Raw genomic sequence first — 26,182 nt, forward strand, 5'->3', positions numbered from 1 at the left:
TACTGACACGGATCACTCCGTGTATGTGGGTGTCCTTGTTGCTTCTTTGTCTTTCCCAATTTGGTAACACTTCCTCGAACACATTCCTAAAACGTGCTCTATAGCACGCCTGACAGTAACGCAGGTGCCTTCCTCCTGTTGTTGGGTCTTTAAGGACCTGTCAATTTCTCTGAGGAGCTTCAGCTGTAAACCCGGCAATGCAAGGAATCCGGACTAGGTGCGTTTTCAGAAAACAAACAGGAGGCTAATAAAGGCCTTGGATTTGCCTCCGGACGCCGGGCCCCAGGCGGGTGTCCTCAGTATGCAGAGTCCAGTCGGTCACGGTAACCGGCTCCGGTCTCCCAGGTGTGCGCCCAAGTGGGTGCACCTGCTCGCCGGGTTGGTATGACCTTCCACGCCCGGGGCGAGGAGCCCTGCAGGTGCAGGCGCGCATCAGCGGACCGCCGCGGGGCAGCCGCCACCCGCCCGGGCCACGCGCCGCCACGTGCCGCCACCGGGACCCCGCCCGCACCGGCCCGCGGCCACGCCCCTCGCACGCGGCTGTCGGGCGGCGCTCCGGGGGCTCCTCCTCCTGGCGACCTCCGCGGCGGGTAGCCCCGCCCCCGGGCCGCGGCCCCGCCCCCGCAATCCGGGCCCCGGGGCGCCCCGCCCCGCGGGCCGCTCGGAGGCGCGGGGGGCGGGGCTCTGCGCGATGACGTGGGCGGGCGTGCGCGGTGACGGCCCGCGCGTCCCTGTTACTCAGCGGAGCGGCCGAGGCCGGACGACGCAGCCTGGAGCGCGGAGCCGCGAGCTGCGCTGGGTAACGGCCGCGGCGACCGCCCGGACGGCGCCCGTGCCCGCCGGCGGGCTTCCCCGTCGCTGTTCGCCGCGCTGCCGGGTGAGTGTGGCGGGCGCCGCGGCTGCCGGCGGCCCCGCCGTGTTTATGTTATTGTGCGGCCGCCGCCGCCTTCTCCTCAGCCGTGAACCCCTCCCCGGGCGTGGGGGCGGGCGCGCGCGGCGGGCGGGGGCGGCGCGGGAACAATAGCGGCCCCGGAGGCGGGGGCGGCCGCGGGGGGCGTGGGGCCGCGGGCGCCGGACGCGCGCCCCGGCTCGGCGCCCCGGGTCGGCTCGGCCCGGCCCGGCCCGGCCCGGCCCGCGCGCGCGCGTCGCTGTCGTTGCACGCCCTCCTCGCGGGGGTCCCGCTTGCGCGTCGGGAGGAGAAGATGGGGGTGGGCGGCAACTTGGGAAGCACTTGGGCGAAGGGGGCCCGGGCGGCCCGCGGCGCGCAGCCGACTCCCCGGCGCCGGGGGCCGGCGCGCTGGCGACAGGGTCCGCGCGCCCGCCCCGGCGCCCACGGGGACCGTGTGTGTGTGCGCGTGTCGCTCGGCGAGGTTCCTTTGTGCGCGGGCTTCCTAGTCGAAGGCGGCCTGGGGGAGGCCAGGCCCCGCGGCCCGTGCGTGGAGGGTGCCCCTCGATCCCGGCCCCGAGCCTGCGTGGCCAGCGCGCGTGTCCCCGCTGCGGGTCACTTCGGTGGTGACCTCTGGGCTGCTTCTCCCCACCGTGCCGTCGCTTTGTCTGCGCTGGCGTTCCCGACCCCCGGCGGGTGGTGGAAGCGAGGCCGCCTTGGACACTGTGGCGTCTTCAAGTTCCCCCTCGCGTCTGTACTGTGCGTGGATCGCCGTGTTGACCGCGCGGTAGGAGACAATGTCCGGTGGTCGCTGTTTGTAGATGCGGTGGTCTTTCCGGTGGAATTCTGGTCTGTCAGCTAAGCATCCAGTGCCTGCTTGAAGCGAGAACATCCGTGTGTGTGTGTGTGTGTGTGTGTGCGCGCGCGCGTGTGTTCCATTCATTCATTCATTCATTCATTCGGCAGCTGCTCCCTACTGCGCCCACAGGGGAGAGGTTTGCATGTAAAGGGAAGACGGCCCTCAGTGGAGGAGGAAGCCTTGGTTGCAGTGTAGCAGATGTGCCTTTAAATGAGATGGTTATATAAGCGATGCGTGTGTGGAGGTAGAGTTGTGCGCTGGGTCATTTTACTAGTTTTTAACAGAATCTCTGGAAGTTCAAGTAAAATGTTATACGAGGAGATAGTTATCTTTGATCTAAATCCACAATAGTTTTTACTTTCAAAAAATTTTTTATTTTTTTTGCCCAGTCTTCGAGCCCTGTGGTCATTTGGGATGGCTACCTCAGACCCGGCCGCCGCGGTTAACGTGAAACCCAGGAGGTCCGAGGCTGTGGTGCTGAGTCTGACTAAAGCCTGGGACTTCCTGGAGAGCAGGCCTGTCTTCCATCTGTTTCTCTTTTTCTAGCCGGGGAAATAGTAAGTGCTCAATACAACTTTTATTAACGTTCATATGGTTTGCGGAAGGTTCCTGCGATTCTCTTCCACATAGCCAAACGATCGGTTTCATATAATAGGAGATGGGTTATGGGCTTTTGAGTCACTTTGGTGTCATTCCCCCCCATCCCCCCCCACCCCCCGTCACTTCTAGGCCATCCACTATCCTAAAATAAAACCTTGTCTAAGTGTTTTCTGGTGATTCATAAAGTAAGTTGGATTGTAGGGGCCAAGGCGTGTCGTGTACGTGTACACACACACAGAGTGGTATTTTAGTAGGAGGCTGAAATGATTGCGTTTATCTTCTTGTAAGTATTGAGAGGTTTTTGACTACTTCTTTCAGTAGAAAAGCTAGAAAAAAGGATATAGACTGTGTAAATGTTTTATTAGAAATATGTAACTTCTAATAGGATTTTAGAAGCATTAATTGGAAATGTTTAACTCCTTATATTAACACTTCATGACGCATGTGGGACTAAAACTCAAAATAATACCTAATTATTCAAGTTATAGCTGTTTCCCACTCACTGCTAAGTACATTTTCACATTTGTTTTGATATGAAAGAAGTTGAGGTGAACTTACTGTTTGATGTCTAGTAGAAATGAAGAAATAATAAAGTGATACTTTATTAAAATACGGAATGATAATCTTGAGATACCAAATTTTAATTGCTTTACCAAGTTAGTCAGATGTCAGGATCCAGTAGGGCTTACTGATAAAAACCCTTTGGTCAGGCAATTTAAAGAACTAGAGTTGTGGCTGCTTTTTTTTCCCTAAATTTTTTTTTAATAGCATTCTTTACATTTAATTCACATATCATAAAATTCATCCTTTTAGAGTGTTCCATTTCAGTGTTTTTTTAGTATGTTCACAAAGTTATATATTGATCACTGCTTTTAAATTCCAGAGTATTGTCATCAGCCAGGGAAGAAACCCCATGCCTATTAGCAATCACTCAGCATTTGAAAAATGTTTTAAAGGGAGAGATGGCGCTGCTTCTGTTAACTAAATCCATGCCTTTAATGACTTTGCAAAGGGCACCTTTGAGTGTCCTGGAGGAACAGGAAACTGTCCTTCATACCTCTTCACATTGGAAAAGGACTCAGAGGAAGAGTAAATTGTATCAAAATTAATTCACCTAGAATCTTCAGTATACCCTTACTTTATATTACGGAAATGACCTGTGGTGATCCACGGTGTTTAGTGAAACAACTTGAAGTAATTTGTTATTAAATGACTAGTCACAAACTATCCTGGTGGTAATTAAGGTTGTTGAGTAGGCGCCTGCCTCGGTTGGGGCTTTGCCATCACGCTGAGTTTTGACATATTTGAGTCATCTGCGTGGTTGAGATGCTTTGTTGCACGTGTGGAAGAATGAAATAGTGTCTGGCTTTAGGATGCCGGCTCTCTCGAGGTCTCTGGTCAAGTCCTTGGTACGGGCAGTAGCCTTTCTGATTCATGTAATGCAAGGAAGTCATTATAACCGTGTAACTTTAGATATGAATCATTTGCCTATTTTAGTGAGCTGTGATGCTTATTGTCTTAGTCATGAACTCTTTACCTGAATATTTAGAAGCTTTGCATTCTTACGCTAATGCAGGTTAACTTGAATTTGATTTCAGAAATGAGTTCTGATTCAAGAGATTTTACTACCTGAAAGTTGACAAGAGTATTGAAATAATATGGTCTGGGAGCAGACCTAGGTTCACTTGTTACTTAGCTGACTTTGGAGTCTTAAGCAAGGTGGTTCTACAACTATAAACTGAGGCTGTCGGAATGCCTTTTTTTTTTTTTTTTTTTAAATAGAAGTTTGTTCCCAATTAGGTGTTTCTTCAGAAAGAAGCTGGGGTCCAGAACAGCAGTGAAAGTTAGGCTTCTGTTAGTTGTTAGCAGAGAACATTGTTGAGTTAGCCAGACTAGAAAAGAAAAGCATAACCATAAGCTCAAGATTGTTATTGTTTTAATGGTAGATTCTGTTCATCCTACAACACCATGCTTTCTAAGGAGACTTGCTGCTCTCAGAGACTTTGTGAAAGAAATGAAAATGGAGGTTCACTAGCCGTAAGAAGCTTATGATCAAGGATGGAATATGAGCCATATCTAAGCAGTGGACTTGTGCTCTGAAAAGATGTGTGAGGCTTCCCTCAAGCAGAGAACCCACTACAAATCTCTAGGCAGGCCAGATTTCACTGAAACCCAGGTTTTCAAAATTGTATCTGATACTTTTGAAAATCTTACTAGCTACTATTTTTCAAGGTATTGGGTTATGTCATACATGTGACATATGTCTGTGTCTACTGTTAGCTTTTACTTGTACACCAGATTGGGCTAAAACTGGCCAATTCTTGAAGAAGTTGAGGGACCCAAACCTCACAGTGATCGCTCATATGGACTAGGGCCATTCCCAAGTTCCAGTCCATGATCCCAGTGGTGTGGCTGGTTTAGATTAATTAGCACATTTGGACCTGTTGAATTATCATAGGGCTGTGAGTTTTAAATAAGGTGTTGCATTTGCAGGTGCCTGGCGCCGATGCCAGGCCTACATGGTAGATGTTAAGTGTTCAGGACATTTTTAACTATTGTTATCACTTAGTATTTTTAACTTTGAACAAATGCAAAATGTCAAGTAAATTTAAAACCAACTTGACTCTCAGTGTACATCGTAATCCTACAGAAGAGCATGCCAGTTGTTTCCCTTTGCAGCTCTGGGAGGTTTATTTACAGTTTGATCATCTCATCTAATCTGCATTGTCTGAGATGAATTATGTTAATATTTGGGCCTGCAGTCCTCCCTGCTTTAAAATACAGAAATGTTCCAAAAGCAGAGATTGAAGGGAACGTATTTGCCATGACCTCTAATACACAGTTGTTGGCCTTTCCAATAGCAGAGAATTGCCTAAACTTTCCTTGGTTTATTTTCCAGATATTCCAAGGAATGGCAATCCAGGAGCTGAGAATAGCTATATCATGTAACACATTTGAAGAAAGTGGAATGCCAAGACAGCTTACTTTTTTTTTTTTTAATTTGACAAGCAGAGTTAGAGAGAGAGGTAGAGACAGAGAGGTCTTCCATCTGATGGTTCACTCCCCAGATGGCCGCAACGGCCAGAGCTGCACCAATCCGAAGCCAGGAGCCAGGAGCTTCTTCCAGGTCTCCCACTTGGGTACAGGAGCCCAAGGACTTGGGCCATCTTCTACTGCTATCCCAGGCCATAGCAGAGAGCTGGATCAGAAGCAGAGCAGCCCGGACTAGAACCGGCACCCATATGGGATGCTGGTGCTTCAGGCCAGGGCATTAACCCACTGAGCCACAGCACCGGCCCAAAGACATCTTAATTTAATCTTATTGGGATATTTGACCCCATAAAGATTACAGATGTGTCAGAGACTTGGTAACCACAACAGTTCACTAAGCATTTTCTAGACCCCTCTAGAAAAACAAGGGAGATTATTTGTTAGTAGCACTAGAAAGATTATCTTTTTGTTCTGAGTTTCTGTGTAGCGTTTCTATGGTTATAATGATACCTTTTTTTGTCCTTCCTTGAGGACAGTAACTGTGAAATAATAGTGGCTTTACATGGCAGTATTTACTTAGAAACCAGATATTAAGTGATGTGGGAGCCAGATGATGGAAGGTTGTGTTTACCTTTAGTGATCTGAGTATAATTTGGTGGTAGATAAGGGTAAACATAAGTATGTTTATGTTACAGCATGAGGGATCAAATCCTGTTAGTCATTTCACTGAGACTATTTTGCCATAGGGCGTTTGAGGACGTCTTTTGCTCTGCATTTTAAAATATATTTTCTAATCTCAGGTTAAAATTGAGAGTGTGGTGTAGATTAGTCAAAATCCAGATCATAAGAATAAACCTTGTAGTTACCTCAATTCACTTTGAAATACAACAGAATGTTCAGATAAGTATGTAGAAAGCAGATAGTAGAAAAGATACTATTCACATACTAACTGCAATGCTCAAATCTTTTGTATTGAGACTGAAGACGTAAGGCCAGATCTGTGTTTAGGAAAAAAAAAAAAGTTTCTATCTACTTGAAAGAGACTAACACACACACACACACTCACACACACACACACACACAGGCTGATTGGTTTTCCATCCTTTCCCCAAATGCCTGAAGACAGCCAGGGCTAGGCCAGACGAAAGCCTGGAGCCCAGAGCTTCATCCTGCCACGTGGGCGGCAAGGGTCCAAGCACTTGGGCCTCCCAGGTGCATTAGCAGGAAGCTGGACTGGAAGTGGAGTACTTGGCCCTCCAGTATGGCATGTGGGCATCCCAAGTGAAGGCTCTTAATCCATTGAGCCACAACGCCTGCGCCTAGGAGTACTTTGTTAAGTTTTCTCCAGTATTGAGAAGTAAGGACTTACCAGCTTCCTGGTGCTGAAAGATCCAAGAGTGGCACTCAGCATATTTCTGGGGCTACCAGGAAGGGAAAACAGCCACACACCTGTTTTGCTTGGCAGGAGACATCCGACATCAAAAACAATGGGGAATTACTGTTTCTCAGAAGCTATTAATTGGGTAGAAACTCAACCATTTCCTAACTTGTTGCACAGAGGATCAGTCTCTGCAGTGGGTCAGCCGAAAATGAGATAAAGAAAAGCTGCCAACCATGTAGACTTCCTTGTGACTTGAGAGTCAGGTTTGGTGATCTGCTTTATTTTTGTGTGGACAGAGTAGTGGGACATTCACTTTAATTCAGAATTCCAAAGGTTTAAAAAATCAGAAGTCTGCTTTCCAGTCTGTGCCAGCTACCCAGTTCTTCTCCTAGCAAACAGTGTTAAGTTTCCTGTGAATCCTTCCAAAGATAGTTTATGTATGCACAAGTAAATATGGATATGTGATCCCTTGTCCAAAACCCTTGGTCCAGATGTATTTCAAAGTTAAGGTTTCTTTTTTTAGAATTGTAGAAACACAATACTGTATGGTACATCTGCCATGTTATCCGGAAGCCCTGGTAGCAGATAGCATCCCACAATCAAACGTGAATATTTCAATATGTATTGAAAGCACAGATAGTGCAGTCAATGGAATGAATAAAGATTATAAAGTCTAGTGCCAGTTCTTGTTATGTTCTCTCCTAAATAAGTATGTACTAAACTTATAAACTGGATTTTTCACAGCTTTATGGATTTCTGCCTTGCCACTGAGCGATTCTGTGCCTTAAATATATAGTACCAGGGTACTTAAGACAGTTTGTGGGAAAATGAAGGTAAAAGATGAATATATTTTGGTGTAACGTTTTGAAATCTGGGCATAGTTTTCTCATGAGTGGATTTTGAGGGTTTTTTTTTTGGGGGGGGTGCTGAAATGAAGTTTTCTTTTGACTCCATTTTCCATGGAATTTTTGAAGTAGCCTTATGTAATATATATCCTCTGCTTCTTTTTTAAGCTAATATAGTTTTACAGATGATTTCCTTTTCCTTTTTTTTTTTTTTTAAAGATTTATTTGTTTTAAAGGCAGAGTTAGAGAAGAAGGAGGAGACAAAGAGATCTTCCATCTGCTGGTTCACTTCCCAAACAGCCACAGCAACCAGAACAGAGCCAGGCTGAAGCCAGGAGCCCGGAGCTTCTTCCAAGTCTTGCATATGGGTGCAGGGGCCCAAGCACTTGGGCCTCTTCTTTCTCAGGCACAGGAGCAGGGAGCTGGATGGGGAGTGGAGCAGCCAGGACTCAAACCAGCACCTATGTGGGATGCAGGCGCTGCAGGCCAGGGCTTTAACCTTCCGAGCCACAGTGCTGGCCCTGAGGTTATTTCTTAACTATCACCATTACATGAATTGCATGCTGACTTTTTTTTTATACAGCTTTGTAGTATTCCATTTGTCTTAGTTTGGGCTGCTGTGACAAAATATCACAGATTGGGTGGCTTGGACAACAGAAATTTATTTGTCATTTTCCTAGAGGCTGAGAAGTTGACAACGGTGCTGACTGAATTGGTTGCTTGGTGAGAAGATTCTTTCTGGGATATAGAGGCTAGGCTGCCCTGCTGTATCCTCACAGGACGGGAGACAGTCCTGATTTCTCCTCCTCTTTCAAGGAGTCTGATCCCATCGTGAGAACCCTACCCTCATGACTACCTCCTAAATACCACCACATTGGAAGTTGGGGTTTCAGCTTATGAATTTGGGGATACACACATTTATTCCAGAACACCATTATACAGATACTCCATTTATTTAACCAGCTCCTTTTATATTTTGTCTTCTTGCCATCAAAATCCATGACATGATAATCCATGGATTCTCATTTGCATAGAGCAGCATTTCATTCTTATAGAAATGTATAGAATAAATGTCCAGAGATGGAATTCATAAGTATGCATTTGTAATGTTGATGTATTTTGCTGATGTGCAGCTTCTGTAGGTTATCCAGCTGCCTGCTGCTTTTCTCAATATTAATAAGGAGGTTAAACGTTTTTTATCTTTTAAGGCCTGTTTGTGTTTTCTTTCTTCTCAACTGTCCTTGTCTATTTTTCTGTCACATTGTTGTTCATTTTAGATTTGCAGGATTTATTTTTACATTAGCCCCGTGCTATTTTTTTGGAAGTAATTTTTCTGATTTGCTGTTTGCTTTTTTTAAAAAAAATACATTCATTTATTTGAAAGGCAGAATTACAGAGGCAAAGGCAGCAAGAGAGAGGTCTTCCATCCGCTGGTTCACTCCCTAGATGGTTGCAATGGCCATAACTGCGCTGATCCGAAGCCAGGAGCTTCTTCCGGGTCTTCCACGTGGGTGTAGGGGCCCGTGAACTTGGGCCATCTTCTACTGCTTTCTCAGGCCATAGCAGAGAGCTGGTTTGGAAGAGGAGCAGTCGGGACTCAAACCGGTGCCCATATGGGATGCTGGCACTGCAGGCAGCAGCTTTACCCACTATGCCACAGCACCGGGGCCCCTGTTTGCCTGCCTGCCTGCCTGCCTGCCTGCCTGCCTTCCTTCCTTCCTTCCTTCCTCCCTCCCTCCCTTCCTTCCTTCTTCAGGCAGAGTTAAACAGTGAGAGAGAGAGAGACAGAGAGAAAGGTCTTCCTTCCGTTGGTTCACCCCCCAAATGGCTGCCAGGGCTGGTGCTCTGCACCCATCCGAAGCCAGGAGCCAGGTGCTTCCTCCTGGTCTCCCATGCGGGTGCAGGGCTCAAGCACTTGGGCCATCCTCCACTGCACTCTCAGACCACAGCAGAGAGCTGGACTGGAAGAGGAGCAACCAGGACAGAATCCGACACCCCGACCAGTACTAGAACCTGGGGTGCCAGCGCCGCAGGCGGAGTATTAGCTTAGTGAGCCGCAGCACTGGCCCCCTGTTTGCCTTTCTAGAGTAGGAAATTATGTGCAGACTTTATTTTTTTTTCACCACATAGCTGTCCAGTTACCCAACATCATTTGTTAAATAATCTGTCTAGCTGATTTTAAAATGCCTCCGTTATCATTTACTGAATTTCCATGTGTATTTGGGACCATCTGTGTTCATTGACCCATTTGCCCATTTGGAAACCAGTCCATTCTGCCCTCCCCTCCCCCTTGCAAGCTTTATTTATTTGAAAGAACTACAGAGAGGCAGAGGCAGAGAGAGAGAGATCAATACCTTCCATCTGCTGGTTCACTCCCCAGATGGCCTCAGTGGCCAGAGCTGTGCTGATCCGAAGCCAGGAGCTTCTTCCAGGTCTACTCAGGTGCAGGGGCCCATGCACTTGGGCCATCTTTCGCTGCTTTCCCAGACCATCGCAGAGAGCTGGATCCAAAGTGGAGTAGCCAGGACTGGAACTGGTGTGCATATGGGATGCTGGGACTGCAGGCTGCGGCTTTACCTGTTACACCACACCGTCCGGCCCCCATTGTTTTAATTACAGTAGTTTATACTGTTTTCTGATAGATCTAAATCTCTTTTCTTCTTGAGTTTCTTTTCCTGGTTTGTATCAGATTCATTTTATATGTTTTTAGAATGAGCCTGTTTCTACTCCTTCTCTGCCAATCTTGTTGCCATTTCTTTTGGGATCATTTTATTTTTTATCTTAGTAGGGTAAAATTTGTATATAGTAATATGCATAAACATTACAAGTGTAACCCTGGGTTAAGATACAGAACATGTCCTTTACCCAAAAAAATTTCTCAAACCCTTTCAAATTGCTTTCTCCCCACCCTACAGCTATGATTAACTTTTATTACATAGATTCAGACTCCCATAGGATTTCTTTGTATTTATAGGAGAATTGACAGCTTTGTTATGTCTTTTTGTCCAAGAATATGGAAAACAATCTTATCACTTGTCCAAGTCTCTTTTTGAGTCCTAATAGCATTTAAAAACATTTTTACTAGTAGTTTTGTATACTTAGGTTTTTCTGTTATTTTTCTTGTGGCTAAAAATGACATTTTTCTTCTATTTTTATTCTTTATCTTGTATATAAGAAGACTATTTTGTGTATTAATAAGTTATCTTTTTAGGTATTTCTAATAGCTTTGTGGTTGAATTTATTATTTTTCAGATATGAATCATGCTAGGCTTTTATTTCCTTTGAGTTTTATTTTCTCTCCCCAATTTTTATATATACCTGGTTTTTTGTTGTTGTTGTTGCATTGGTAGCAATGATTTTAAAAGATTATAGTTTTTCTCCATAATGTGTAAAACAAGACCCACCTGCTAAATATTTAAAGGCTGTGGATAATGGTGAATTTGGGGAGGGATTATGAAGGTGATTAGAATGATGTTTGAATTTTCTCTCTAAAGTAAATGCATTTGAAATGAATTTTTTAAATATTTGTTTATTTGAAAGAGTTATTTGAGAGATCTTCATCTGCTGGTTCACTCTCTGGATGGCCACAATGGCTGGGGCTGGGCCAGGACGAAGCCAGGAGCTTTATCTGGGTCTCCTTCATGGGTGCAGGGGACCAAGCACGTGGGCCATCTTCTGCTGCTTTTCCCAGGCTGTTAGCAAGGAGTCAAATCAGAAGTGGAGCAACTGGGACTGGAACCGGCCCTCATATGGGATGCTGGCATTAGAGGTGGCAGCTTTACCCACTACCCCACAATACTGGCCCCAAACTTTGGTTTTCAAAATGTTAAAAAACACAAGTTGGTCACCATTTGATAGCGACTGCAAGATTTGTAATTAACTTCCTTGTCTCTTGGTGGTACATACAGATGCCTTTCTGTGTACAGAGCACCCAGAGGCAATTTCCAAAAATACTACTTAGCCTCCTTTTGGAGAGCATACAGACAAGATACATAGAAGTGAGAAGAAAGTGAATATCACAGGATAGTGTTATGCTTAGAAAAATGATTTTGACAAAAAAAATTCAGCAAGTGAGGAAAGCTTGAGGAAGATGAAGGGATGGAGGGATAGAGTTTGATTTGGTCTAATTGGGTTGGAGGTAGCTCATTCTTAAGAAATTATGTGCTAGTTGATTGCAGGTGTTTGAGATCAGTGCAGATTTCACTGTTTAATGGAGATCACTTAGTTCATTTTCTGACTTCCTACCTCTCTCTGCCCACCAGAACAGCTGAAGCAGCTCACTACTCAGGGACCTGTGTGTTGTCGAGTATGCTAGGAACAAAAAATCAGAATCCCAGGAAAACAAGAGTTCAAAGTATCCTAGTGATAGAAAAGCTAATTCTCAGTGCTTACCAGTATCATCAGGCACTGCGTCGGTGCTTTACATCGTGTGTTCAGTTGTGTAAACATCACACGAGGACCCTGCAAGGTATGCAGCTTTACTCTCCTTTTATAGACGAGGAATTGGGCTCGGGTTAGGTGGGAAATTTTTGGTGATTTTTTTTTTTTAAAGAATTTTTACTTTGAGGTTTTTTTTTTTTTTTTTGGACAGGTAGAGTGGACAGTGAGAGAGAGAAAGGTCTTCCTTAACCTTTGGTTCACCCTCCAATGGCCGCCGCGGCCAGCGCGGCCCTCCAATGGCGCACCGCGCTGATCCGAAGCCAGGAGCCAGGTGCTTCTCCTCATCTCCCATGCAGGTGCAGGGCCCAAGCATTTGGGCCATCCTCCACTGCCCTCCCGGGCCACAGCAGAGAGCTGGACTGGAAGAGGAGCAACTGGGACAGAATCCGGTGCCCCGACCGGGGCTAGAACCACGTGTGCTGGCGCCGCAAGCGGAGGATTAGCCTAGTGAGCTGTGGCGCCGGCCTTAAGTGTTTTTTTTTTTTTTTTTTTTTTTTAAGGCAGAATTAGATCTGTATCCACTGGTTCATTGCCCAAATGGCTGCTATGGCTGGGGCTGGGCCAAGGCAAAGCCAGGGGTCTGGAGCTTTTTCCCACTCTCCTACATGGGTCCAGGGGCCCAAGCACTTGAGCTACCTTCTGCAGCTTTCCCAGGTACATTAGCAGGGAAGTGGATCAGAAGTGGAGCAGCCGGATCTCAAACTGACACCCAAATGGGATGCTGGGTCATGGAACAAAGAAATGGGTTGATAAAGGAAATGTGGGGGCCTAGAGAGTGAGCGAGTGAACTGAAATCTGCAGGGAAGGGTGCAGAATCCAGCTAGAGAACCTGGCCCTTGTTAGAGAAGACAGCTGTCAGGAGGGAATGCAGAAGGCTTGGTTGGAAGATGAAGGCTTAGCCTCCTCTCATCTTCACTTGCTTCTGTTTTTTCAGTGAAGCATGAGATTCATATGGGCAGGAAGCAGTCAGTAGGGGAAATTTGAAGCAGTTTGCCCAGAAATATTGATGGATATTGATGGATCTTTGAAATCTTGAAATTAAAGTGATATTAGTCAGGTTTTGTGATTTTTTTTACCCCCCACCTCAGCACTATTGTGTAACTGATTAGATAGAAGCACAGATAAGATATAGTTAAATTTATTCAGGGTTTGCCTGTGTATCAGTTCTCCCAAGAAGCAGAATGAAAAAGGAGAGCCAGTCAGTCTGAGAATTCCAGGAACTTAGTTGTGAGACTTTTTAAGGCTGACATAGGTAAGGCTGGCAAGATAGGAAATTTCTTGGACAGGAGCTAATGCCAGTCTTGAGATGGAATTTCATCTTCCTTGGAGAAACCCATTTTTGCTGTTAAAGTCTTCTAGGTGATTGTGGTTGAGACCCACCCTGAGTCGGGTACTGTCCTGTACTTAGATTTATCCACATCCACAGAATACCTTCATAGCAACACAGATACTGATGTTTGATGGACAACTGGGTGCTATAGCCTAGCCAAGTTGACACATAAAACTGATCAGCAGTATAAAGGAAGGAAAAGGGGATGAGGGAAATGAGGCCTTTTCAAGGGAGTGCTTGCAGGAGTGGTGACGAATCATGAAATCTAACATGGGTGGAAAAGAAGATGAAGTCACGATAAATAAGAAATGGTGTCATTGTGTGGGAAATTTCATTTAGAATTTTATTGCAGGGACAAGGCTAGAATGGTTGAATGAACTGGAAGGACTGACTCATGGTCAGAATGGAATGCCTGAAAGATTTCACAGGTGCAGTAAGTGCTGGTGCTGACAACCCAGGATGACCCTGAGTGTGGGTTGCTGAGGTGGGATTGAGGAACAGGTCTGTAGAAAGGAGGAGGCCAATGAATTATAGAGGCCGGAGTATTAAAAGGTCAGTCTGAGTGATGGTGAAGTCCGCAGATGGTGGGGAGTAAGGATACATGGTATGAACCAGTTGCTGATGTCCTCAGTGAATGAGGGAGAGTAGACAGGAAGGGAAAAGACAGTGTCGTTGACTAAATATACTTGTCACAAGTTAGGAATCTCAGGCTAAGGAAAGCAATTGGGAAAGATGAGGAATTGGGCAAATTGGAAGGATGACGTTGTGAACTGAGGGTAAACTGGATGGCCAAGAAGACAGTTCCCTTGTTTGGTAACTGAGATAAGCATGGATGTGAGGCATGGTGAGATTAGTGTTTATAATAGGAGATGCTGGGTGTCAGTTCTGGTATTACAGGGCTCCGTGGCAGCGCTTTTCAAATTGCATTAGTGGGCTGTGGAATGAATTTAGGAGATCACCATTTGAGTTACAGTTTTAAGGGAAATAGAAGATACCAGAGTGTGTTACAGTAAGGGACTAACTTTTTTTTAACAATTTTACTGAGATATAACTCACATGCCATTGTAATTTATCTGTTAAAGTATTTTAAAGTTTTTTTTTTTTTTTTTTTTTTTTAGTTTATTCATAAATAATGCAGCCACACCATACCTAACTTTAGAATGTGTTTGTTGAGTTTGGTGCTGTGGCCCAGTGGGTTAAGCCGCTATCATCAGCACCGGCATCCTTGATGGGCACCGGTTGGGAGTCTTGGCTCCTTTACCTCTGATCTGGCTCCCTGCTAATTTGCCTGGGAAGGCAGCAGAGGATAGCTCAAGTTTTTGGGCCCCTGCACCCATGTGGGAGACCCATATGAAACTCCTGGCATCCACCTGGCCCAGCCCTGGCTGTTGCATCCATCTGGGGAGTGAACCAGCAGAAGGAAGATCTTTCCCTCCCTCCTCCCCTCCTCTTTCCCTCCCTCCTCCCCTCCTCTTTCCCTCCTCCTCTCCTCCTCCTCCCTCCCTCCCCCCTCCTCCTCCCCTCCTCCTCCCCTCCTCCCCTCCTCCCCCCCTCCTCCCCTCCTCCTCCCCTCCTTCTCCCCTCCTTCTCCCCTCCTTCCCTTCCTTCTCATCTCCTCCTCCTCCCCCCTCCCCTCCTCCTCCCCCCTCTCCTCCTCCTCCTCCCTCCCCCTCCTCCTCCCCTCTCCTCCTCTCCTCCCCTCCCCTCCTCTCCTCCCCCCCTCCTCCCTCCCCTCTCCCGGGTCTCCCATGTGGATGGCCCAGACTCATACATTTGGGCCATCATTTGCAGCTTTACCAGGTACGTTAGCAGGGAGCTGATCAGAAGTGGAGCAGCCAGAACTTGAACTGTTGTCTCAAGCTGCAGCTTAAACTACTGTACCTAAAAACCAGCCCTGTCTTCACAATCTTGTTTAAAAAAAAAAAAAAAGCCTGTATCTGGATTCTTGATTCTGTTCCGTTGATCTAGATATTCTTATTCTAGCAACACTATCTTGATTATTGCAGCTCAGAATTATTTTTTGAAAGTTGTGTTTCAATTAAATTTGTGAATATACTTTTTTTAAAAGATTTATTTATTTATTTAAAAGTGAGAGTTACTCAGAGAGGAGAAGCAGAGAGAGAGAGAGAGAGAGAGAGATATCTTCCATCCAGTGGTTCACTCCCCAACTGGCCGCAACGGCCAGAGCTGGGCTGATCCAAAGCCAGGAGCCAGGAGCTTCCTCCGGGTCCCCAACGTGAGTGCAGGGGCCAAAGGACTCGGACCATCCTCCACTGCTTTCCCAGGCCATAGCAGAGAGCTGGATTGGAAGTGGAGCAACCAGGTCTTGAACCAGCACCCATATGGGATGCCCGTGCTTTAGGCCAGGGCGTTAGCCCACTGCACCACAGCACCGGCCCCATGTAAGTATACTTTTATATAGATATACACAGAGGTATGTATGTAGTGGGTTATGATATAAAATGTTTGAGAACCTCATTCTTTTGTGGCAACTTATTGGAGTATGTTCCCTTTCATAAAACATACAGAAAAGGCAGGATAGAGGGCCTATACGTGGGTGTATGAATTCCTTTTAAATTGGGTAGTTGATTTTTCTTAAATTAGTGGGTAAAGTGTTCTTTTTGGTTGCATGTGTATTTAAGTGTAGTAAGGAGGGTTTAGAACAGCTTAAGTCAAGCTGGCGCCACTGCTCACTAGGCTAATCCTCCGCGTGTGGCGCCGATACTCCAGGTTCTAAACCCGGTTGGGGCACTGGATTCTGTCCCAGTTGCTCCTCTTCCAGTCCAGCTCTCTGCTGTGGCCCGGGAGGGCAGTGGAGGATGGCCCAAGTGCTTGGGCCCTGCACCTGCATGGGAGACCAGGAGGAAGCACCTGGCTCCGGCCATGGCGGCCATTTGAGGGGTGAACCAACGGAAGGAAGACCTTTCTCTCTGTTTCTCTCTCTCACTAACTCTGCCTGTCCAAAACAAAACAAACAAACAAACAAACAAAAACAACAAAAAAAACCAGCTTAAGGAATCCTTCAAGCCTCACAGATGAATGTAAGGATTATGGAGTGCAGTATGATTTTAAATTTCAAAATTAGCTGGGTTTTGTACTGGGCCCATCTTTCTTGATTCTCAATTTTTAAAAGAAGTTTCTTTGAATATTTTAAGCATAGCTGTGTTTGATAACTCCCTTTATCTGGATCCTCTGTAGGTCTTTTTTTTTTTTTTTTTTTTTTTTTTTTTTTTTTTTTTTGTAGTCTATATTGAAATTTGGCTTATTGTCTTCTCAGAAGGTCACTTTATGTTGTACTCAGGTACTGTGAATTCTCATCTGTTTTCCTTAGTTCCTGTGAAAGTATTTTCCTGCATGTCTTATAGTTCAAATTGATATTTTTATGTGTGGGAGTGGGGATAATGGAAGGGATGATCATTGGAGGGTACTATTTTGCCATCTTGTTCTGTCCCTGTCCTCCCAAAGGTCCATCAATTTGTAACTGGTTTTCTGGAACCAGGATTGAAAGTGATTGTTGTTGCTTTAGTCACTTTTTTTTTTCTTTTTTTTAGATTTGTTTTTATTTGAAAGGCAGAGTTAGAGGTAGAGACAGAGAGGGATCTTTCATCCACTGATTCACTTCCCAAATGGTTGCAACAGCCTGAGCTGGGCCAATCCATAGCCAGGAGCCAGGAGCTTCATCCTGTCTCCCATGTGGGTGCAGGGACCCAAGCACTTGGGTCATTTTCCACTGCTTTCCCAGGATCATTTAACAGGGAGCTGGATCGAAGAGGAGCAGCCAGGACTTGAACTGGCCCCCCTCTGGGATGCCAGCACTGCAGGCAACATTGCACCACAACACTAGCCCCTGCTTTAGTTGCTTTTAACATGCTACAATTTTGTGTTTGTGTGCTTTTATTTCCTACAATAATGGCTTGTTCTGTTTCCCAGCAGCCTTTTACATCATGTTCTTAGCATCTGTGGATGAGCTCTGTCTGAATCTGTTGATTTCATTTGGGCTTAAAGTGGTGCTTTTTCTAACCCTACCATCTTCCCAGATACATTAACCAACTTTTCAAAGTTAAGAACACCTTCCCCTTCTCCACAAGGATTGAACTACGTTCTTCTAACAAGATGAGGTAGATACTTAGGAGATAAGTATTTCTAGTCTTTATTCTGGAAATTGGTTGACAGGGGCAAATAACTTTCTTCCAGTATCACAGGTTTTTGCTTTTTCATTGTTCTATGATTGTTTCAGCCATTATTCTTTCTTTAAAATAGATGTTATTTTTAGAAGTTGTAGATTTACACAAAAATTGGAAACATTAGAGTTCCTGTATACCCTACACCCACCTTTCTCCTATTGTCAGTTTCTTAGTATGGTAGATTTGCTACAGTTATTGAAGTTATTGATACACTGTTGTTAACCAAAGTCCATAGTTTATTTATCTTTCCTTAGTTATTGCTTAGTGTTCTTTTTCTTTTTAAAAATATTTATTTATTTACTTGGAAGGTAGATCCACAGAGAGAGATACCCTTTCTCTGCTGGTTCACTCCCCAAATGGCCACATTGGCCAGGGCTGAGCCAGGCCAGAGCCAGGAGTTTCCTCCACGTCTCTTACGTGGCTGCAGGGACTCAAGCATCCTGACCATACTCTGCTGCCTTCCCAGGCACATTAGCGTGGAGCAGCCGGGACTGGAACCAGGACCCATATAGGATGCTGGCATCCAAGGAGGTCACCCAACCTGGTACACCGTGATGTTGGTCCCTTATGTCCTTTTTCTGTTACAGAATCCTATCCAAAACGTCATTTGTCATGCCTCAGAATTTTTAGCTGTGAATTCGTTTCTCAGATATTCCTGCTATTTGATGACTGTAACAGTTTTGAAGAGTACCTTTCAGGTGTTTTGTAGTATGTCCTTTTGTTGGAATGTATGACATGTTTTTCTCATTTTTAAATGTGGGTTAAGGGGTTTTGGAATGAGGAGCACAGGGGTAAAGTGCTGTTTCTATCACAGAGGATCCAGGTCACATACTGTTAACACGATTTGTAACTGTTGATATTGGCCTTCATCACTTGGCTGAGGATTGTAACATTTTTCCACTCTATAGCTACTCTTTTCCACAGCCCACATTTAATAATTGAGAGTTACGACTCCTGCCTTGAGAGTAGATTATCTCTAAATTATTTGCTAACCTCTGTGTTGGAGTTCTTTCTTTTCTCCCATTTATTCAGTCATTTATGACTGTGGGCTCAGGGATATTTATTTTATACTTTGGGTTGTAATCTGATACTGCTTTATTTTGTTGCTCAGATGGTTCCAGTTTTGCCCACTGAGAGATCTTTTAATTGTTCATGTGCCCCTTTAACATATTACATCCTTATGGATGTAGTATGTTAGCATACTTAGCTTACATATTTTCTGCACCAGTTATAGAATCAGCCATTTCTCCAGGGAGTCCTGTTTCTTTTCATTGGAGAATTGTGTTAACCAAGATCTGCGTACTAAATAATGCTCCTTCCTACTGGGGGTATTGTTTCTTTTAGATACTCTCAACAGAAAAAGCAAAGAAACACATGTGTATGTATGAAAAATCTCTATCTTCTCTCCCTTCTCTCTCTTCTCTCTCTCTCTCCATATATATATATATATATATATATATATAAAAATGTAGGAAGTTAGAAATTTGCCTATGTTTGTGAGAGGGGCCTAAAGGAAAAGAAAGCACCTGCAGAAGCTCACCTTGGAAGCAACCCAGTATTTTACACTACAAAGTCCCACCTGTACCCCATACCTTTCCAGGTGGTCTCAGCCTTCCCCCCAAGGAAAGTGCCCCTGGAGAATCCTCTCTCCTCAGCACCGGATGAGTGACCTGGCCTGGTAACAGTGGGCAGTAAAGCCTTCACAGCCTCCCCCCCAGGAAGGCAGCCTCGGGGAGGGGCCTCTGCCCAGCCCCAGGTGGGCTCCCCAGTCTGAAGCACTGAGTAGTGAAACCTGGGGAGGGGTTTCACAGTGCACACTCGGCACACCCTCTGTGCTGGAGCAAGAGGAAGGGAAGGAGAAGCAGGAAGAGCCAGACCCTTCTCCCTGCTAAGCCCGGGCTGAGTGGAGCTCAGTCTCAGCTCTTCCTGAGCTGCCCGTGGCCTGTCAGGCGCAGTCGTTCCAGTAAGCCATGTGACCCTGCTTTCCCAGTCTGAGTTGCTAGGCAGTCCTGTTCTGGAGAGGTGCCCGTCTGTTCTGACGGATGCCCTACCCCGTCACACCATGCTGCCTCGCTCACCACTGCTGCCTCCCATCTGAAGTCTCTCGTGCAAAGACAAGAACCTATTCCATCCATCTCCTCTATAACAGACTTAGATACATATATAGACATAAATATTTAACATATAAATATATAAAAGTGCTTCTAAAAGTTTGTGCAATGTAGAATTAAGAGATAAACTTTGTTCAAAAAATGTTAAAATCTATGTAGAGGTTTTTGGTAGTATGCATTTTCCATGAAGTTTTTGAAGATCTTGTATGCATGGATTTTGAAAATTGGTTGCATCAAAATAAACTTACCTTTTAGTTCCATTTTTGATGAATCTTTCAAAGCAGTCTCAAACACTTCTGTATGTAGCCTTCTATATCCAAATTAAGCTATAGAAGAATTCTTAAATATCTCTGATTCTTATCTTTTGTTACATGGATCAGTCTCAGGTCCTCCCTTTACTGACCAGTACATTTTCCTCAGGGGTACCCTCCACTTCCCTAATTGGTATTTCCAGTATAGATATGTAGCAGTGTCAGTTGTTGATCTACACCCCAGTGGCAACAACTGTGTCAACTAGGACTTTGTGAATTCTTTGTTTTTACGTATAGTTATGTCAGCCTTCAACAAAAACAGCTCTGTTTCTTGCCTTTCAATTTGTATGCCATTTATTTTCTTTTGTTGAGTTGTAATATTTAGGACTTCCTGATGAATAGACTTGGAGGGGTTTCCTGTTAGAATTTAAGTTAGGAAGCATTGCCTTTATTTCTCTCTTCTGGAAAAGATTATAGAAAATTAATTTTTCCTGTAAATGTTTGATAGAATTCACCAGTGACACTATTTGGGCCTGGTGCTTTCTGTTTTGGAAGGTCAATAATAATTCAGTTTCTTGGATAGAGTTCTAGTCAGATGATCTGTTTTGTGAAGGTTTTGATAGATTGCATATTTCACAGAATTAGCCTATTTCATCTTGATTGTCAAATTTGTGCTGTTCAGTTCTTCATAATACTCGTTTTAATCATACTTTAACAAAGATTGATTTATTTATTTGAAAGCCATAGTCATAGGGAAAGAGATCTTCTCATCTGCTGATTCACTCCCCAGAAAGCCCCAAAGACCAGGGTTGGGCCTGGCCAAAGCCAGGAGCTAGGAACTCCATCCGGGTCTCCCACATGGATGGCAGCTTGCCAAGCACTTGGGCCACCATCTGCAGCTTTCCCAGGCACATATTAGCAAGGAGCTAGGTTGAAAATGGAACAGCCAGGACTTTAACCAGCACTCATATGGGATGTTGACTTTATACACGGGGGCTTAACCCACTGTTTCACAATGCTGGCCTCCTTTATCATACTTTCAGTATAACTTTGACTCAGTAATGATGGCTTCTCTTTGATTTTTTTTTTTAATTAGTAATTTGTATCTTCTCTGTTTTGTCTCTTGATTAATCTGGCTAGAAGTTTATCGATATTACCTTTTCAAAGAGCCAGATTTTTTTTCCCCCTATTTTCCTGATTTTAATTTGACTGATTTCTGCTCCAGTTCTTCACACACTCTCCCCCCACCCCCACCCCCACTTATTTTAGGTGTTGTTATTCTTTTAAATGCTCAGATTGCCCCAGATTTGGCCAGTGGGAGATCTTTTTTGAGATGGTTGCTCAGTCATTTTGATCTGACCTGGTTGATCCTAGAGTACTTCCTTGCTTTCTGCAGAGTAAGTTATCTGTGTCTCAACTTGTGCTTAACCAGGAATAATCCCATTTCTTTAGAAACTTGACTTCAGTTGTAATTTTACATAATTGTTGTTTTCTTTCATTGAAACTGATTTACCATATAGGATACGCATTTAGCCCTTTTTTGGGGGTGGAGGGGCTCCACAGGAGTGACTGAGGCTTTCTGTCCATGCTAGTGTTCCATGTTTAAAAAACATTTTCCTGTTCAGTTTCTGTGGCAGAAAGACACTTTAATTACATCTATCCAAACTCTTGTGAGCCCTTGCAAGTGGTTTGTACTTAAGCAATTTAGATGTATGTTAAGAGATAGTTGGACACCACACTACTGTACCTTTTTAAGAAGTTTGAAAGTTCTGAATTATCTGATTTGGCTTTTCTGCATTTCTACAGTTATTTCATCATTTTTAAAAAGTGTTTGGACTTGAGCTTCCGGGTTTTTTCTTTTTGTTAACAAATACCATGAGCCAGCGCTTTACCAATAATAACTAATTTAATCCTAACAATCTTTTACATAGACACTGCTATTTGCTCCTCTCTTCTATTTTCTAGATGGGAAAACTGGCAGGGTAGAGTTAGGTTACCTGCCCAAGCTCCTGACCTAACAGGTGGTGGGCCCGGAGTCTGAATGTGAAATTATCTGCTCCCGACTCAGCTGCCAACTACAGCTTCCTGCTCCCCTGCTCCTGTGCTGTTTAAGTGGAAAAGTTGTTTGTGGTTCTCCGCTCCCCTTCATGTTAATTATGGTGTCACCTGTATTACCATAATGCCTTGGTGTGGCATTGCAGGCACCAGTTATTTAAACAGTAGAATTTTGAAATCCCCAACTGAATTCAGAACTTTGCATTCCATTGCTTTGAATTAGTTGGCCCTTTGATGCAGTTCTCTTTGATTAAGACACAGATATTTCCATGAATAATGATAATATCCAAAAAGATTGAGATCTCTCTTTTTTTAAAAGTATATTAAGTCCTTTTAGAGTCTGCATTTTGGAGTATTCTGTGACATACAAGATCAAATGAGAGTAAAGGAAGGCACTTTATAGAGTGCTGAATGTAATCAGTTTATTGGTATACATAGTTACAATTAGAGGTGTAAAAGAAGGATTGTTATTTATGGGAAGAACACATTTCACTGGAAATCTTAGATTTTTTTATTAGAATTCTAAATCTCAGGTCTCTGACAGGTTAACATGGAGCCCACTCTCCTACAAGTCTTTCCTGGTTTATTTTTGTCCTCTTTTCTGCTGCCTCTTAGTTACTAGTGCCTGAGGTTCCCTTGGGTCAAGCACATGCTTTTTGAAAAGGATATTAACTGGTGCTGATGAGAAGAGCAGCAGGAAACATGAAAACTAAAAGCAAACACATATAAAATATTGAACACAAAAAAGATCAAACGTATTCATATTCTAGCTAGTAATATTTTGATGTATTTCTTGTCATTTATTTTGTGAGCAAGAATAATATATTTATACAGATGGGTGTGCACTTAGAAATACATGTTTGTAAAGGTTTCAAAAATTGTTATTAGTGTACATTAGGGATAAGAGTAGTGATAACAGCTCCAAAAAGGAAATATTTTGTTTAAAAGAAATGCATACTTAACCCAGTAAGAAGTTGTATAAACTAAGAGATTTGTGCTGTTGGTTTTTGTATCTTAGTGTACTAAGGCTTATTATTATCTCTAACTTTAACAGTAGAAAATACTGGAAGGAGCTTACAGGTTTTGTGAAGTCAAAATTGATTTCACAGTAGTACTAAAATGTCATCGCCTTTTTCATCTGTTCTGACGACTTAGGTTTTCTTTTTTTTTAAGATTTATTTTATTTATTTGAAAGGCAGAGTTAGGGAGGGAGAGGGAGAGGGAGAGAGAAGTATTCCATCCACTGGTTTGTTCCCAAATGGCCCCCAACAACCAGGGCTGGGGCAGGCTGAAGCCAGGAGCCAGGAGCTTCTTCCGGGTCCCCCACATGGGTTCAGGGGCCCAAGCACTTGGGCCATCCTCCACTGCTTTCCCAGGCCATAGCAGAGAGCTGGATGGGAAGTGGAGCAGCCAGGACTCAAACTGGTGCTGCAGGCCAGGGCTTTAACCTGTTGTACTACAGTGCCAGCCTCTGTTCTTGGGAGTTTTCTTTTCTTTTCTTTTCTTTTTTTTTTTTTTTTTTTTGACAGGCAGAGTGGACAGTGAGAGAGAGAGACAGAGAGAAAGGTCTTCCTTTGCCGTTGATTCACCCTCCAATGGCCGCCAAGGCCGGCGCAGCGCGCTGATCCGATGGCAGGAGCCAGGTGCTTCTCCTGGTCTCCCATGGGGTGCATGGCCCAAGGACTTAGGCCATCCTCCACTGCACTCCCTGGCCACAGCAGAGAGCTGGCCTGGAAGAGGGGCAACCGGGACAGAATCCGGTGCCCCGACGGGGACTAGAACCCGGTGTGCCGGCGCCGCAAGGCGGAGGATTAGCCTAGTGAGCCGCGGCGCCGGCCCTTGGGAGTTTTCTAAGGACCATTTGATCTGACCTGTGATGTGGTAACAGACTGAGTGCAGATGCAAATAAGAGAATCCAGCTGTCTGAAATTAAGCCAGATAACAAAGGGATTTGCAAAAATGTAAAACAGTGGCAATATTTTCATTTGGTGGTTCTATCAAATACTGATTACAATAACATGTAATAGCATTGTTAATATTATTTTTATAAATACTTTTAAAAACTTCAATGTTGAGTTCTAATGTTCAATATAGTATTTGTGGATTGATATAATCATCATAAACATTCTTTTGACAAAGTTTTCTGTTGAGATTTTGATCCTTTGTGTTTTTAAAGGTATAGAGGGATACACCAAAAAGTTTGAGATCTTATACATTATATACTATCAAAAGGTTATTTCTAAATATCACTACCTGTCCCATTAACAAAATATTTGGATCCTTCACAGGGATGAATAAATGTATTTTCCAAAATTCTAATTTTTACTTGAAGATTTGAATTTGTCATTGGCTGTGACAACTGTCATTTGTTTTCTTTGAAACAGTAGGCTTGTTTTCATTTTCAAGAAAATAACCTTCCACATTCTGTAGTCTGAATAACTGTAGTTTGTGTGCCAATCATTCTTTCAAGTAAAAATCATTTTCTATAAAAAAGCAGCTTAGAAGTATTTTTCTTTAGTCATTGTACTTCAGCATACTGCCAAAGTACTTATGAGTACTTCCTATTTTATCACACAGATAATATGGATAATTTTTATACTGCATCAAAGTTTAACAAGTTACACTTTGTAGTAAGAGGCTGGCGTTGTGGTGCAGCAGTAAAGCTGCCACCTGTGACACGCATGGGCACTGTTTATTCCATTTCTGATCCAGCTCCCTGCTAATGTACCTGGGAAAGCAGAACAGCAGAAGATGGCCCAAGTGCTTGGTCCCCTGCACCCATGTGGGAGACCTGGATAAAGTTCCTGGCTCCTAGCTTTGGAATGGTCCAGCCTGGCCATTATGGCCATTTGAGGGGTGAACCAGCATAGAAAGGATATCTGCCTTCCAAATAAGTAAATAGATCGTAACTGTTTTCCAGAACACACAAACATTGCCGCTGATGATGCTGCAGGTCATTTGGTCTCTGGGAGCTCTCCTGCACGCTTGTGAGAGAGTGGCAGTAAAAAAGTCCAGTGATGAGCGTTTCTAGATGGACACTTGGACTTTCAGCACTTCAAAGGTGCAGTGTCCTGGTCTCTGACAGTGTCATTTCAGATGAGCAGACTGAGGTACTTCTTATCCTTGTTTCTGAGCAAGTTCTGGGGATTGTTCCTCTTAGGACCCTGACGTTGGTCCTTTGCTTCAGACTTGGGAGCGTTATGCCTCAAGCACGTGCAAATTAAATTAGTAGTCGGCCAATTCCACAGGAAGATCACTGTGCTGCTTTCTGGAGTTCTTTCTGCTCGGAGTCACCATCTTCTCTTCACATTGCCCTACAAATTCTAGTTCTTTCCACTTTTCTGATTCTGATCGTCGTCTTAGCTCATTGAGGCTGCCGTGCTGGTGTGTGCAGCCCTCTCTGCACAGTGTCCTGAAAAGAGCTCCCAGCCAGAAGGGCAGGGCAGTTATAGGACGTCACCAACAATTTGTTGTCTTTTATTCCAGGTTGCAGTCCTAATCTCTGCTGTCCAGTGTCTGACAGCAGTTTTCTACTTTTTGTCTATTTCCTAACTGTTACTGTAAGAGAGTAACTCTACTCCTAGGTGCTCTACCATGCCAGAGGTCAAAGTCAAGTTAATTTTTAAAGTTACCTCAAGTATAATTGTTTTAAAAGGACAGAATCCTATTTAAGGGGCCAGCACTGTGGGTAAAGCACCACCTGCAGTGCCAGCATTCCATATGGGCGCAGGTTCATGTCCCGGCTGCTCCACTTCCTATCCAGCTCTCTGCTGTGGCCTGGGAAAGCAGTAGAAGATGACCCAAGGTAGACTATATAGTGACTTTGAACTGGTTTCAGCAAACCTAGGACAATGGGTTACTTAAAAAGTTACTGTGTGTCTGTCTGTTTCCTATGGCTGCTTTAACAAGCCACCAGAGTTACTGGCATGATGACCAAAAGTCTTAATGAGGATTACTGGGGCCTTCATGAAAAGTGTCACTGGGGCTATGCTTCCCCAGAGGCTCCAGGGAGAACCTACCCTACTCCTCCTGGCGTCTGGTGTCTACCAGCATTCCTGATCATGCTCACCACTCCGCTCTGTGGTCACATTGCCTCCCCCTTTTCTTTGTGTCTAATCTCCGTCTGCCTCCATGTTACAAGACATTTGTGAAGGCATCTGGGACCCAGTGAATGGTCCAGGGACAATCTCATATGTCAGAACTTGACAAGATAAGATTCACAGGTTCCAGGGATGAGGGCCTGATCATC

General features: G+C 44.4%; 1 protein-coding gene across 4 annotated transcripts in view; it reads left to right on the forward strand.

Annotated features, from left to right (window-relative positions):
- Window positions 1–676: 676 nt before the first annotated feature.
- The window catches only part of MAPK8 (mitogen-activated protein kinase 8), a 127,425-nt gene continuing 101,919 nt past the window's right edge, over window positions 677–26,182 (forward strand). Inside the window, exon 1 of one of the 4 annotated variants that reach the window (XM_051837528.2) lies at window positions 677–877. The gene's annotated coding sequence lies outside the window, so the exon portion shown is untranslated. The remainder of the gene's footprint in view (window positions 878–26,182) is intronic. The other 3 variants (XM_051837529.2, XM_070058104.1, XM_051837531.2) reach the window with 3 other exon arrangements.

The sequence above is a fragment of the Oryctolagus cuniculus genome, chromosome 15 (assembly GCF_964237555.1).
Source record: "Oryctolagus cuniculus chromosome 15, mOryCun1.1, whole genome shotgun sequence".
Classification (NCBI taxonomy): domain Eukaryota; kingdom Metazoa; phylum Chordata; class Mammalia; order Lagomorpha; family Leporidae; genus Oryctolagus; species Oryctolagus cuniculus.